Here is a 13,225-nt window from a genome sequence, read left to right as displayed (position 1 = left end):
ACGCAAATTTATTAAAATGTGTGAAAAATCTAGAATATGTAACATTAAAAAACAGAGGAATATGATTTTATGAAGTAACATCATCTATCGAATTGTGCACGTTTTTTGTGTGCACACATCATCTATCGAAGTTTAAGTCAACAAAACAACGCTAGTAAAGGAAAGGCGGATTTTGTTGATTTCAATTTTAGTCGCCTTTTAATATTTGACCATATTAATGAAAATAATAACTATAATGTATTATTAATGAATAGAAACACTAACCAAAAAAGTTTCTGCTCTGATTAAGAAAATATTATAGCTAAACCAAAACAAATGAAAACCTGGGGTCGGAACGATATTCAAGCAAAAAAGGCCCTCAAGGGGACAAAAATAGAGAAACATCATTATGTTTTGAAATACAAACACAGAGGCAGAGTAGGTAGATTGATAAGTTTAGTCGACTTCCTCAATCTTGGGACCTGGACCACCGGCAGAAGGTGGAACATCATCGTCCATTCCCCCTGCACCAGCTGGACCACCTTCACCACCTTGGTACATCTTCGCGATGATCGGGTTGCAAATGCTCTCGAGCTCCTTCATCTTGTCTTCAAACTCATCACACTCCGCCAACTGATTCCCTTCAAGCCACTCAATGGCCGCTTCGATCGAGTCTTCAATCTTCTTCTTGTCATCAGCCGCTAGCTTCTCGCCAATCTTCTCGTCCCTGATCGTGTTCCTCATGTTGTACGCGTAGTTCTCGAGCGCGTTCTTGGCTTCGACCTTCTTCTTGTGATCCTCGTCCTCTGTCTTGTACTTCTCTGCCTCTTGAACCATTCTCTCAATCTCGTCCTTTGACAGTCTTCCCTTGTCGTTGGTGATTGTGATCTTGTTCTTTTGTCCTGTTGTCTTGTCCTCGGCAGAGACGTTGAGGATGCCGTTGGCGTCTATGTCGAAGCAGACAGTGATCTGAGGAACGCCTCTGGGAGCTGGCGGGATTCCAGAAAGCTCAAACTTTCCCAACAGGTTGTTGTCCTTGGTCCTCGCTCTCTCACCTTCGTATACTTGGATCAAGACACCAGGTTGGTTGTCTGAGTAAGTTGAAAAGACTTGTTCCTTCTTTGTGGGAATGGTCGTGTTTCTCTGGATCAACACAGTCATGACTCCCCCGGCGGTTTCAAGACCGAGAGAAAGCGGCGTGACGTCGAGCAGGAGGAGATCTTGAACCTTCTCGTTACCCTCACCGCTGAGGATAGCTGCCTGAACAGCTGCACCGTACGCAACGGCCTCGTCAGGGTTGATGGATTTGCACAACTCTTTGCCGTTGAAGAAATCGAGAAGCAGCTGCTGGACTTTAGGGATACGGGTTGAGCCACCGACTAAGACGACATCATCAACAGAGCTTTTGTCCATCTTAGCATCACGGAGACACTTCTCAACAGGCTCCATACACTTTCTGAACAGATCCATGTTAAGCTCCTCGAACCTCGCACGTGTGATTGGAGAGTAGAAGTCAATCCCCTCGTAAAGAGAGTCAATCTCAATGGTGGTCTGAGCAGTAGAAGACAGTGTCCTCTTCGCTCTCTCACAAGCCGTTCTCAACCTCCTCAAAGCCCTCGGGCTCCCGCTAATATCCTTCTTGTTGGGACAGTGACGACAGCGTTCTTGATGGCGGAACCGAGATAGGCTTCAGCAATCTCACGCATCTTGATGAGAATCATGGAGGAGATTTCCTCAGCTGCAAACTCTTTGTCTTCTCCCTTGTAGTTCACAACGATCATGGGCTTCTCGGCAGGCCCACCAATGATCTTGAAGGGCCACAGCTTCATGTCGCTTTGAACGGAGCTGTCGTTGAATCTACGACCAATCAACCTCTTGGCATCTGTCAAACATAATTAAATAATAAATGTTACAATCAAAACCTAATAGTTTCACAATATTGCAATTAAACCCCAACAGTATCACAATCGTACAAACAAGCCCTAACATTATCACGATCAAACGAAGGCATACTACGTACCGAAGACGGTGTTGATAGGGTTCATGGCGACCTGATTCTTCGCGGCGTCACCAATCAAACGCTCGCTGTCGGTAAACGCGACGTAAGACGGCGTCGTTCTGTTGCCTTGATCGTTAGCGATGATCTCAACGCGGTCGTGTTGCCAAACTCCGACGCACGAGTAAGTCGTACCGAGATCGATTCCAATAGCTGGACCTTCTCCTTTACTAGCAGCCATCGTTCGTTAATAAAGAATGAACAAAAAAAAAACTTTTAACAGGAAAGTGCGCGGCTTTCTCTTGTCTTCGCTCCAAGGAGAAGTCTATTTATAGATACGGAGCCTCAGCTAGGGTTTGAGAGAGGTTGTTCGATGGTTTGATTCGTAACCGTACGATCTTTTCGGTGGTTAATCTGACGGTCGTAGGGACGAATCTTCACCCGCTTTTTGAAGCGCGTATCGATCTGAGAGGTTCGAGAATGCTCTGTTCTGATATACAGCTCGACATTTTCCCTTAGTAAGAGCCCAAAGAATAGGAACATTGGGCTTCTTAAGACCCATTAAGCAGTCTACAGATAGTTAATGGGCTTTTTTAAAACCTACTAACAAAACCCGAGGGTTTTATTTATTTATCTCCTTAAATTAAAAAAGAGGCTTTCATCCCGTTCCATTCCATTCCGTTTCTAGGGTTTTCTGATTCTCTGTGCCAACAAGTGGCAGCGGCACGAACACGATTTAAGCTCACGATGGGTATACCTACTTCACACCACCATTGGATACAAACATTTTATATAAATGTACCCCCACTAAAGAAATGCATAACCCTTATACATCTGAAGTTGCAACACTAAATCACACAAGTCTTCAAATCATCTTAATTTCCCAATAATATATGGTCTAACTTCTACATGTTTGAACATGAAATTATTTTCCATTGTATATCTTCTTCATGTTTTTACAAAATCACCATAAAAATGAAGTCAAGCTTATGTAAATGTTTAAAAAGTAGTATGCAAAATATATGCCTTAGAACCAGTCATTCAAACAGTTTTGCATATGATGTTAGACAATGTTAGATAAAATAAAAATACTATCTTATATTATAATATATTTTATGTAATACAAACCACTAAGTCCTCTTAAACTTAGTATTACATTATTCATCTAAAATATTATGTTATTCAAAATTATAAAATAAAATTTCAAACAATTTTACAGTATAAAGAGTGATAGAATATATTTTCAAATATATTGATTTAATTATAATAAGATAGATTTAACAATAATAAGATAGATATGTGTGAAATTTTCAGTTCTATATATGTAACAATATGTAAACAAAATTTAATGTGAAATAAGTAACAAAAAAAATCCAATTTATCTATCTATAGTATTATTTGAGAAGTAAATTTGGTTATTTGTTACATTTTTCATGATGAAGAACTGTATGTTGTCATTCTGTCTATCTATGTTTTCTTTTAATTCTAAATATATGTTTTGTATAATCCATTTTTGATGAATATATATTTATATATCGATAGATTTTTTTCTATACATTATAATTTAACTGTTTTTAATAAATATTCATTTTAGTGATTCCCATCTTTTTTTTTCAAGACCATTGAGATGTACTACTAAGTAAAGCTCTGCAACGATTATATGAACTAGTGAGTTATCCAAACATAGTGTATATTGTCTGCGAGTACAAGACCATCATCATCATTCATATTCATTCATACTAAAATAAGGTCAAATTACAGAAACTCATTTTAGAAATTTAGAAAATCAGACCATTCAAATATTTTGATCCACGAGGAATAACTGAATGTAATAACACTTTGTGATGCACACAACTTTTGCTTTGATAATATAACATAAAGAAGTGGTGTTGACTATTCTAATACATACATGCATCACCATAATTGGAAGACAATGTATTGATGTTAAAAGTCCATATCTTCTTTGAATGTACAAATGCTCAACAAGTTTGGAGAGCCTTTGGTATTTCAAATGCAATAATAAATGACACTACTACCACATTGGAGGAAAATAGAAGCTAGGGAATGCCTTCTGTGCAGCTATTCAAATACTCTTAAGGCATTTACAAGATCTTCGATGGATTATATGGAGGCTGTGAAGAGTCGTAATATGTTAATCTTTCAAAAGAAAACAGTTTCATGGAGGAAATTATTACAGCAAGCCAGATATGATGCAAAAGAGTGGCATGACAAGGTCATGACAATGGATACCCATAACCATACTCCGTCGCACTTGCAAAGAAGAGATATGTCAGACACATAGACACGTCATATAGGAGATTGGATAAAATGCAACATTGATGGTTCTTGTATTAATGCGGGCTATACCAAGCCAGGCTGGATGGGTCTTACGAGGACAAATATGGGACATATAAGGGAGCAGGACAAGGAATTGGCAGGAAAGTTCTATTAGATAGAGAAAATGAACTTCAAGCAATTATCTGTTGGAATGAAAAGTTTTATAAAGATGGAGAAAGTGTTTAAAGTGTTTGAAGAGAAAGAAATTTTGTGAAGAATAAAGATTTTATAACTTAGAAGAAGATTTTTATTACTTGTTACAAGCTTTGTTTATTTCTTGGTGATGCAAAATGAAAGGGGAGTGGAGGTATTTATAGCCTCCAAAATACAAAATATCTTACATATTTTAATCCTAAATCTAGAGAATTCTACCATAATATCTAAGATTTTTTATCATAATTATCTAGATAATTCTATGAGAATATCTAGATTTTTATTCTAAGGAGGTGGATGATTGGAGGTGGATGATTTTTCTAGAATTTGGACTAAGTTTTGGATCAACACATGATTAGCCCAATACTTAACTTGATCCAAATCAAGTTTACCTTTCAACACCCCCTCTTAAACTTGATTTGTTACTCCGAGTAAGCTTCTCATCTTGATAAAGTCTTCTCGCTTGAGTGGCTTGGTGAAGATATCAGCTACTTGATCATTTGTCTTCACATACTCCAATTGCACATCCATCTTAGTAACACATTCTCGAATGTAGTGATAACGAGTGTCGATGTGCTTACTTCGATCATGGAAGACTGGATTTTTCGCCAATGCTATTGCCGACTTGTTATCCACAAAGATCTTTGTTGGCTCCTCTTGTGGTAAGTTCAACTCCTTTAGCAAGTTTCGTAACCAAATGGCATGGCAAACACATGAAGTAGCTGCCACATACTCCGCTTCACAAGTAGAAAGAGTGACAATTGGTTGCTTCTTTGACATCCATGTGAAAGCGGTTTCTCCAATGAAAAACACGAAGCCACTTGTGCTTTTCCGGTCATCTACGTCTCCACCCCAATCGCTATCGCTATATCCAACAAGCTTGTAATCGTCAGAAATAGAGGAATACAAGCCAAAGTTGATTGTACCTTTGATATAGCGTAGGATCCTCTTGGCTGCCTTGAAATGAGTTGTTGTTGGATGCTCCATGTATCGACTCACAACTCCAACTGCGTGTAGGATGTCGGGCCTTGTGCACGTTAGATATCGTAAGCTTCCAACCAAACTCTTAAAAAGTGTTGGATCCACACTCTCTCCTTCTTCTTCCTTTGATAACTTGACTCCACATTCCATTGGCGTGCAAACTGGATTTGAGTCATCCATCTTGAACTTCTTAAGCACCTCTTTAGCATAGCCTTCTTGAGTAATGAAGATTCTATTCTCTTCTTGCTTTACTTCAATGCCAAGGTAGTATGACATCAATCCAATGTCGGTCATCTCGAACTCCTTTGTCATCTCCATCTTGAAATCTTCAAACATAATCGGATTGTTGCCCGTGAATATCAAGTCATCAACATATAAGCATGCAATCAATATATCATTGTTTTGAGTTTTGATATAAAGTGCATGCTCATATGGACACTTGATGAAGCCTTTCTCCTTGAAGTACTTATCAATCCGAGTGTTCCATGCTCTTGGTGCTTGCTTTAATCCATAAAGCGCCTTCTTCAGCCTTAAGACTTTGTCTTCTTCTCCTTCAACCATGTAGCCTTGTGGTTGCTCAATGTAGACTTCTTCCTCAAGGTCTCCATTTAAGAAGGCTGATTTGACATCCATTTGATGTATCCTCCAACTCTTTTGGGCTGCCAATGAAATGATTAGTCTAACCGTTTCTAAGCGAGCAACTGGAGCAAATACCTCATCATAGTCGATCCCGGCTCTTTGACTATAGCCTTTTGCCACCAATCTTGCCTTGTACCTTTCAACTTCTCCTTTAGAGTTCTTCTTTGCCTTGTACACCCACTTCACACCAATTGCCTTGTGTCCATTTGGAAGTGAAGCTAACTCCCATGTATCATTCTTTTGAATCGACTTGATTTCCTCATCCATTGCACTTCTCCATGACTTCTTTTCTTGGGCTTCTTCAAAGTTCATAGGCTCGCAATCCGCAAATAGACAAAATAGAGTAAGATTGTCTTGATTTTCGGTTACCTCGTAGATGTCTTGTAGACTTCTAAAACGTGGAGTCCTTTCACTTGAGCTTTCATCTCCTTGAGAACTTGTTGTTGGTGAAGTTGGTGGTGTAGCTGGCTCTTCTCTCGGTTGCTCCACATTCTCTTCTTCAAAGGATGGAAAGAAGTTGTAGTCTTCATTATTTGATCTCCAATCCCATTCTCCTTCTTCATCAAAGATGACATTCCGACTAATGATTGTCTTCTTTGTTTCAGGATTGTAGAGCTTGTAGCCTTTGGAGTTAGCGTCATACCCAATGAAGATGTACTTCTCACTTTTATCATCTAGTTTGCTCCGCTTCTCGTCTGGAACATGAGCGTGAGCAATGCTTCCAAAGACTCTTAGGTGTGAGACTCCAGGCTTCCTTCCGCTCCAAGCTTCTTGTGGTGTTTTTTCTAAAACACTCTTTGTTGGAGAACGGTTTGATATATAAACCGCACAAGCAACTGCTTCTGCCCACAACTCCTTTGGTAGCTTCTTACTCTTGAGCATGCTTCTTGCCATCTCAAGTATTGTCCTATTCTTTCTTTCCGCTACTCCATTTTGTTGAGGGGTTCTTGGCACCGTCAACTGTCTTCGAATGCCATTATCTTCACAATACTTCAGAAACTCCTTGGACATGAATTCTCCTCCTCGATCTGATCTCATGGACTTGATCTTAAGACCACTTTCCTTCTCAACATGGGCTTTGAACTTTTTGAAATTTTCAAACACTTCTGATTTTTGATTCAAAAAGTAAACCCATGTTTTTCTTGAAAAGTCATCAATAAAGAGAAGAAAGTAGTTACTCTTACCAAGTGAACTTGGTTTGATTGGCCCACATACATCTGTATGTATGAGTTCTAGTGGCTTTCTTGCTCTTGTCTCCGACTCCTTTGGAAAACTCATCTTGAATTGCTTTCCAAGTAAGCAACCTTCACACACTTGATTTGGATGATTGATACAAGGTAATCCTTTCACCATTTCTTTCTTGGAAAGTAGCTCTAAGCCTCCGAAGTTGAGATGACCAAATCGAAGATGCCAAAGCCAAGATTCCTCCTTGTAGCACATCTTGAGACATCGTGCAATGTCATTTTGAATGTTTAGGACAAACATTCTATTGCTTGACATTGGCACCTTTGTGATGAGATTATTTGCATTATCTCTTAAAGAAAGGCTATTATCTTTTAGTCGAATGTCATAACCTTTCTCTAAGAGTTGTCCTAGGCTCAAGATGTTGGTCTTCATGCTTGGAATGTAGTAAACGTTGGAAATGAATTGATGATCTCCATTCTTCAAGCGGATGAGAATATTTCCTTTACCTTTCACTTCCATCCTCGATTCATCTCCTAAAGCCACATCAGTTTTCACCGATTCATCAAGCTCCACGAACATGCTTTTATTTCCACACATGTGGTTGCTTGCACCACTATCAAGGTACCACTTGTGAACCTCATTTGGTTCATCCTTCTTGTAAGCCATCAATAGCATATCTTCTTCTTTACTCCTTTCTTCAACATAGTTGGACTTCTCTTCAATTCTATTCTTGTTTGGAGTTTTGCACTCAGAAGCATAATGTCCAAATTTTCCACAACTATAGCATTTGATGCTTGATTTATCGTACCTTGATTTTGGGTTTCCTCTTCCACGACCTCTTGATGAATTCTCTCCTCTTTGGTTGAAGTTGTCTTCATATGGTCTCCAACCTCGTCCATTTACACCACAACCTCGTCCTCGGATATGACCGCCACCACGTCTTAGATTGCTTCGGCCACTTTCTTCCTTGTGATCAATTCTCATCTTGAGAACTTGCTCCACAATATCTTCTTTCTTCTTCTTCTTTTCTTCATAAGCTTGTAGTGATCCAAGAAGTTGCTCCATCGTCATAGTCTCCAAGTCTTTTGTCTCTTCAATAATGGTGACGATATGCTCGAATTTTGAATCCAATGATCTAAGAACTTTCTCCATGATTCTCACCTCATCTAACTTCTCACCATTTCTTTTTAGGTTATTAGTAACCGTCAATACTCTTGAGAAGTAATCTGAGATGAGTTCTCCTTCCTTCATTTGTAATGCTTCAAATTCTCCTCTTAGAGTTTGAAGACGTACCTTCTTAACTTGTTCCGCTCCCTTGTAAGATGTCCGAAGCTTCTCCCATGCTTCTTTGGATGTCTTTGCTCCAGCAACCTTCTCAAATGTATCTTCATCTAATCCTTGATGGATTAGACAGAGAGCCTTCTTGTCTCTCTTCCTTGAATCTCTCAAACCATCCTTTTGTGTTTGAGATAAACCACCATCATTCTCCGGTTCAACGAAGCCTTTCTCGACTATCTCCCACACATCATGTGCTCCTAAGATAGCCATCATCCTAAGACTCCAATTGTCATAGTTGCTCTTAGTGAGCAATGGAACTTGGAAGGGAACACCATTATTTGCCATCTTCAAAAGAAACTTGTGGCTCTGATACCACTTTGTTGGAATGAAAAGTTTTATAAAGATGGAGAAAGTGTTTAAAGTGTTTGAAGAGAAAGAAATTTTGTGAAGAATAAAGATTTTATAACTTAGAAGAAGATTTTTATTACTTGTTACAAGCTTTGTTTATTTCTTGGTGATGCAAAATGAAAGGGGAGTGGAGGTATTTATAGCCTCCAAAATACAAAATATCTTACATATTTTAATCCTAAATCTAGAGAATTCTACCATAATATCTAAGATTTTTTATCATAATTATCTAGATAATTCTATGAGAATATCTAGATTTTTATTCTAAGGAGGTGGATGATTGGAGGTGGATGATTTTTCTAGAATTTGGACTAAGTTTTGGATCAACACATGATTAGCCCAATACTTAACTTGATCCAAATCAAGTTTACCTTTCAACATTATCATGGCTATGCAACATTGTTGGAACAAGGAATATATATGAAAGTGATTATCGAAGAAGATTGCGGGAAAGTTATTAACATACTTAACAACAAAAAGCCCCATTTCGATACATATAACTGGGTCCGAGAGGTCCGATGGTGGGTTCAAAAAATTGAAGATATCCCGTTTACTTGGATTGGAAAGAATGATAACAAAGTTGCGGATAAGCTTGCCAGACAGCAGCTAATTCCAAATCAATCTAGTTTCTGTTTTTTTATAAGTTATAATTACACTAGAGTCTTTTTCCGCGCTACGCGCGGATTATATATTTTAATTTGTTGCATTTAGGTTCTATTTGATTAAATTGATATTTTTAAAAAATTATAGTACTAATTATAGTAAAACTATTTTAAAAATATTTTTGTTTTATATGACATATCATATAATCTGATAAATAAATAATTAAAAATAGTTTGGGCTTTTAAAAATTACAACTATTAACCAAATAATTAATAGATTCAAAGTTTTCTAAAGTATATATGTATATATAGTAAAATTAGAAGAAGACGCTACTATATAAAGAATTTAACATTCTACTTTTAAGTATGATATTTAATTTAATTTATATATTCGTTAAATTATTTCTCGAGCAACAAAATCCTACGTAAACTTAATTTTATTCCCTAAATATTAAACCTAAACAATAATCACTAAACTATAAACTCAAACGGTATAGTATTTTTGATTAAGTATATTTTTGAAAATGATATCTAACTTAATGAATGTAATTTCTTATTGTCTACGCTTATTTTATTTTTATTTAAATGATTTTAATAAAGTATTATCTTTCATGTGTTATTTTAAACAAAAATATATTTTAGTACTAATTACAGTATTTTATATATTTATAAACTACCTCTATATATTTTTTACATACACATAAGAGTGGGCACCAAATGGATATCCAGGGTTTTGGAAATTTTTCGTGATCAAATTTGTTTTGTATAACTAAATATTCACTACAAATGAGGATTCTAATTCTCTTGGAAGTTGAAATATTTTTCTTTAATGTTTTCATTCACTATCGACAAATTGTAATAAAATGATTTATCTTAATATTTTTTTTCTTTTTCTTCTATATCTAGGGGTTTGTCTGCCCTACCGGCGGAACGTTATATTTAAAACTATTTTCTCTGAATATTACATTTCTAAAGATAGTGCCAATTATACATAGTCTTATTGAAAATTATTATACATAGTTGAGAGCAGGGGTGAAGCCAAACTTTTTTTAACTGGGTGCACAAATAATTATATAAATCAAATAATAACCTTAATACAATGGTTTGTGCAATTTATAACTTTGACTTTTGTTTACAATGCTGAATTGAACTTATTAACCTTGCGGTTTCTCGTGTCTAACTAAAAAAAAACAGTATCTTGACCAGATTTTAATAGAATGCAAATCTATTCCACAAACGTATACATGTTACAACATGAAGTTGACATAATCATACTCCCAGCTAAAACAAATGATCTCATCAGCTAGCTGCGCCTTCAGCCATCTCTACTCTACCCACACATCTGGGCAGATCTCCTGATTTATAGTATAAGAATAATTTAAAAGATCTATAGATCCTTTAGAAAGGCAAGAAATGCGTTTTGGAGCTTGTAAGATGAATATTACATAACTCGCGTCATTGAGGAAGGTGCTGTACCCATTTCTATAATTGGCGATGCTTACAAATCCTTTAGACTGATTCAGTCATCACTGTATCGGTCAGGCCTCTATCGTTTAGAACATCTTCACACTTGAAAGCACATCAGCTCCTTCCATGCCCGTTACCGCTTTCTGAAACTCATCCAACAACACAGATCCTGATCAATTGAAAATTTATCCCATACAAACTTTTATTCTCTTCAATGGAAATCCAACAGCTGGACTGCTTGATTTAAATCAACGGAGATCATGTTTACTCGCTAGATGCAAGAGAAAAATAAGTGATAGCTCCCAACAATTTCTAGCATGAAAGAAGTTATGAACATATTCCACATATCTGTTAACGGTACCTGAAAATTTTAACACTGCATCAAACTCTCCCTGTAACCATGGTGAAAACATTAAATAAAGTGACCACACTATGAAGATACCCATTAAAGAAAACCAGAATATTTTCAAAGTCAAGAACTACCTCTAATGTCGGATGCAACTTCACAATAATCTAGAAACATGTCACAAAGCTATATATTAGAAAAAGATTGCTCCGTTCATTTGTGCAACTCCAAAGAAATGAAAATAATGGATCTACATAATCTCGATAAAGAACATTTTGTTCAGACCACTAAATATGGAGATACTCTCAAGAAAAATCCTTTGATACACTATATAGATTAGTACAAACACAAAACACATAAAAAGCTCTGATTATGCAGGTTCGAGCGGACAAACACAAGGCCAAAACTCTTAATCTAAACATTGTAACTTATTAAAAAAAACAAAGCCCTGAAATTCCACAGGACCAAAAAAAATAATTAACATACCTGTTTCGAGCAAGCGGTGAGAAGAGAACAAACAACGTTTTATCTGTAAAAGCTATTAGATGAATTGGCTTATCGTAAGAACCAAAAAAATTCATTGGAGATAGACTTAAGAGAAATGGAACAGAGATATTCAGTTATCAAACTGTTTCCCTCTTGTATTTAATCAAGTCTCTGAATATGATACCTTGGCTCCCCATGTCAGCACTCTACCATTGGATGCAACTTGTGCAATATACATTCTGTCATGACACAAGAATGAAACCCATAAGCCTAAAGCATTTATCTAATGCAACATCTCAAACCAAAAGACATGATCTATTGTTACATGTAACAGAGAGAAGAACTAAACACATTACATAACGTTAACGGCAAGGAGGACATTGGTCCACCTCTGTCCACTGCTTGTATTTCTCTTGGATGTCTCCTGGTTTGATGATGACCCCTCCTCACCTCTAGGACCTATCCTACTCTCTCATCCACTAAAGAAACATATAGATAACGAAGATCTGATATCATCTCTGGAGTGAAGAAACTTAGCCCTGTTGAATACAACGACTCTTCTTGAGAACTCCGTTCGTGCAGCCACTACAAGAAAACAGCGATATTCTGACGGACATTCCGACGGAAAATGAAATCCTCGGAATATACCGAAGAATTTCCGAGGAAATTCCGAGGAAACACAAAATTGGGTTTCCTCGGAATTTCCTCGGAATATACCGACGGAATTCCGAGGAAACTACAGTCCGTCGGAATATTTCGAGGAAATTCCGAGAAAAACTGTGTTCCTCGGAAAAAACCGATGAATTCCGAGGAAATATTATAGCCGATGGGGGATTTTACAAAATTCCGAGGAAATTCCGACGAACTAGTTTTGTCCGTCGGAATTCCGTCGGAATTTCCTCGGTATGTCGGCAGGATTTAAACTATAAATACAAGCACTCCTCTTCCTCTTCATTCACTTCATATCTTCATCCTCCCTCTTACTCTATTTACACACGAATTTGATTCATAAAAAATATGTCTTCTTCAAATTATTTTCGTTCTTGGATCGATCGACCTCATTTGGATCCGAACACGAGATTGCTTACGGAAGAATACCAACGAGGTATAACTGAATTCATGGGGTTAGTTCACCGACAACCGGAAGCAAAAACAGGTATGTTAAGATGTCATTGCTCTAATTGTAAAAATAGAAAGGTTATTAAAGAGTGGGATGTTTGGACTCATCTATATTTGAGTGGGTTTACACGAAGTTACAAAATTTGGTATCATCATGGGGAAACTGATTATGAACATGGTAGTACTAGTGAACCTCAGCCAGCGGTTAGATTAAAAGAACCAATTAGAACGGATGTAGATTATGGTGTA

At 37.1% G+C, this 13,225-nt stretch overlaps 1 pseudogene; it reads right to left on the bottom strand.

Annotated features, from left to right (window-relative positions):
* Positions 1-260: 260 nt before the first annotated feature.
* Positions 261-2,318, bottom strand: LOC125580393 (annotated as a pseudogene).
* Positions 2,319-13,225: the final 10,907 nt, after the last annotated feature.

This window comes from Brassica napus, chromosome C1 (assembly GCF_020379485.1).
Source record: "Brassica napus cultivar Da-Ae chromosome C1, Da-Ae, whole genome shotgun sequence".
Classification (NCBI taxonomy): Eukaryota; Viridiplantae; Streptophyta; class Magnoliopsida; order Brassicales; family Brassicaceae; genus Brassica; species Brassica napus.
The sequence above is the reverse complement of the archived record's forward strand: the minus strand, read 5'-3'. Positions and strand labels throughout refer to the sequence as shown.